Source organism: Enhydra lutris, unplaced genomic scaffold (genome assembly GCF_002288905.1).
Source record: "Enhydra lutris kenyoni isolate GAN:26980312 unplaced genomic scaffold, ASM228890v2 scaffoldscaffold13, whole genome shotgun sequence".
In the NCBI taxonomy this organism is placed as follows: domain Eukaryota; kingdom Metazoa; phylum Chordata; class Mammalia; order Carnivora; family Mustelidae; genus Enhydra; species Enhydra lutris.
The window spans coordinates 39,631,603-39,635,316 of NW_019154097.1; positions in this window are offsets into that span (position 1 = coordinate 39,631,603).

Here is a 3,714-nt window from a genome sequence, read left to right on the forward strand (position 1 = left end):
AGTGTGATGCCGTCACCCCGCCAGGCGGCTGACTTAAGCAGGCTTCCTACCCAACTCGGGGCTTGAACTCATGATCCTGAGATCCAGACCTGAGCTGAGATCAGGAGTCTGAGTCACCCAGGTGCCCATGATTTTGTCAGATTCTTTGGAAAACCTTTTCGGATTTTCACGGGAATCGCGCTCATCCGCAGGTCAGCGTGGGGAGTGTGATGCCGTCACCCCGCCAGGCGGCTGACAGGCCTGATTCGTGTATTTGAACTCACGTGTGTGACGTTCTGCCAACAGATCTAGCTCACATTTCTGCTTTTATTCCTAAAAACCATAGGTTTGGCTGGTATCGTAAAGGGTTAATTTTCAGAAAGCGAGCACCCAGCCCACCCAGGAAGCAGGGCGCGTCCAGGCAGATGACTGTCCACCGATCGCTGCCCGCCTCCTACGTCCCTGAACCACCTGACTTCACAACCGCCACGGGTCTGGGTTAGTTTTCATGCTGTAGCTTTCCTGTTTGCTTAATTAAAAAACAAACAAACAGAAACAGAACAGCTTGATAGAAGTAGCGTTCATATGACACAAAATTGACCCATTCAAGTGGGTGGTTTAATGATTTTTAGTAAATTTGCAGAGTTGTGCAGATAATGCCACAAGTTAGGCTTAGGGTCTTTCCGCGACCCCAGAGAGCCCCATCCTGCTTATTCTCTGTGAACACCGTTTCCGCCCCTTCCTCAGACAACCGCTCATTCTGTCTCCTGAGCTTCGCCTTTTCTAAAAGGTGTTTCCTATATGTGGACTGTGTTTAGCTTTTGGTGTCTGGTTCTTTCCCTTAGCATATGGCTTTTGAAGTTCACCCAAGCCGTAGGGCTTGGCTTCCTGGGTGCTCTCCTTTCTGCCGCGGGCCAGTGTGCACCGGACACATCCCGTGCGCGCTTGCACTGCCTGCACTTCTTGGCTATTATGCGTAAATCGTGCAAGGAACATTTGCCCCAAATTTCTTCGTACATACGTCTTCCTTTATCGCGAATAAATACCAAAGAGTAGAATTGCTGAGTCACATGAACATTTTGTGCGATTTCTTAAAGAAACGGCCAAGCTGCTTTCCAATGTGATTGTGCCATTTTGCACTCCAGCAGCAGTGTGTGGGGATGATGGCTTCTCCACATGCTCTCCGACACTTGTTACTGACGGTCTCTTACGTGACAGCCGTGGGTGTCATATTGGTTTAACATTGGTTTGACGTGGGTGGTTTCGGTCTGTGTTTTCCTAGTAACTGACTGTCTTGAGCAAGCCCATGTGCTGCTCAGACATTCACGTTCTTTGGTGGCTTCGCTGATTGTTGACTGGTAAGAGGTCGCTGTATATCCCGGCCGGCCGTGTTTGACCAGATGTATGTTGCATATGTTTTCTTCCAGTCTATAGGTTGTTCTTAATTTTCATAATTAAAAATGTGTTTTGAAGTGCAAAAGTGTTTAATTTTAATGAAGTCAAATGTACCCATTTTTTTTCTTTCATGGATCACGACTTGGATGTTTCTAAGAACTCCTTGGTTACTCCCAGACCATAAAGACTTTTCCCTGTGCTTTATTCTAAATGGTTTTAAGGTTTTAACTCTTACATGTAGGTCTATGAACCATTTGGAACCAATTTTTATGCATGGTGTGACATGAAGGTCGAAATCAATCTTACTCTGTGTCGGTGAAAGGTCTGTCCTGTCTCCATTAAATTGCCTTGATGCCGGCTGCAGTGAGGGCCCACCAGAGCAGAGCGCCATGGGAGGCCCCCACACGGGAGGGCAAGCCGTGGGGAAGGGCCGGCCGGGGCTCAGGCCTGAGCCGGTGGAGGTGGAGTCCCAGTTGCGCTCATAAGTCTTTTCCACATTTTGGATCAGGCCCACCCAGGTCAGCCCAGATCGTGTCCTTTCTGTATAGTCAGTTGATTATGAGCTTGAATCTCCTCTACAGAATGCCTTCCCAGCAACGCCCAGATTAGGTTTCCACTGCGGGAATAACCGGGCCGCCGCGGACGACTGCACCGGACCGCCTTCGTCAGCAGTTCAGCCGGCATGAAGACGAGGGTTTGTTTCTGGACTCTCGGTTACGTTCTCTTTCCCTGTGTCCGTGCCTCTGCTGGGATCACGTTCTTTTGATTTCTGTAGCTTTATAGTTAGTTTTGAAATTGGAACGTGTGAGTCATTCAACTTGGTTCTCAGTTTTCAGTACCATTCTGGCTGTTCTGGACCCTTTGCCTTTCTGTATACATTTTAAGATCAGATTGGCGATTTCTACAAAGAGAACAACAACCCTAACAAAAACCCGATTTCTGTGCATAAATAAAGATTGCGTTGACTCTAGGGGCGTCTGGGTGGCTCAGTGGGTTGAGCCTCTGCCTTCGGCTCAGGTCATGATCTCAGGGTCCTGGGATCGAGCCTCACATCGGGCTCTCTGCTCGGCAGGGAGCCTGCTTCCCCCTCTCTCTCTGCCTGCCTCTCTGCCTGCTTGTGATCTCTGTCAAATAAATAAATAAAATCTTAAAAAAAAAAAAAAAGATTGTGTTGACTCTAGAGACCAGTTGGGGGAGAACTGCCATCTTAGCCATATTGAGCTTTCCAGTCCCCGGACCTGGAGCTGCTCAGGCTCCCAAGTCTTCAGTTTCCTTGGAGACAAGGTGTGTAGCTCAGTGTGCACGCCTTGCACTCTCTGTCTTCAGCGTATTCTGGAGTACTTCGTTCTCGTGACGCCATTGCACATGCAGTAGTGTCCGGTCACGCCCATGCTCTCCACTGACTGTCTATGAAATCAACACAGAGGGGCGCCTGGGGGGCTCAGTGGGTTGAGCCTCTGCCTTCGGCTGGGGTCATGATCTCAGGGTCCTCGGATCCAGCCCCACGTCGGGCTCTGCTCAGCAGGGAGCCTGCTTCACCCTCTCTCTCCGCCTGCCTCTCTGCCTACTTGTGATCTCTCTCTCTCTGTCAAATAAATAAATCTGAAAACAAAACAGAATCTTGTATATTGGTCTTGAATCGTGCGACCCTGTGGGACTTATCAGTCTTTTGTTTTGTTTTGTTTTCTCAGTACGGGTTTTTAAGGTGCTCAACATATGGAATCATGTTTCTGCAAATAAAGGCAGTTTACTTCTTCCTTCCCAATCTCTATGCCTTTTATTTCTGTTTCTTGCCTCACTGTACTCCCTGGAACTTCCTAGTACAATGTTGACCAGAAGTGGTATTCCTGTTCTTAGGGGCAAAGCATTGAGTCTTTTACCAGTAAGCAGGATGTTAGCTGTAGGGCTTTCTGTAGTGTTCTTTGTCAGCGTGAGAAGGTTTCCTTCTACTCTTTGAGTGTTCAGAGTTTTATGAATGAGTGTTGGATCTTGTCAGATGTGTTCACCTATTGAGGGGATCATGGATTCATGTTCTTTAATTTTTTCCTTCTTTCTTTCTTTCTGAGAGAGCATGTGTGCACCTGTGGGGCTCCGTCTCACGACACTGAGACAATGACCTGCGCCAAAATCAAGAGTCGTACACTTAACCAATATCACCTCTATTTCATTGACTTTTAGATGTTAAACCAACCTTGAATTCCAGGGATAAATCCCATTTGGTCATGCGGTATAATCATTTTTATATGTTGCTTGATTCAGTTTGCTAATATTTTGTCCAGGACTTTTGCATCTGTATTTATGAGGGATATTGGTCTGAAGTTTTGTTTTCTTGTGATGTCT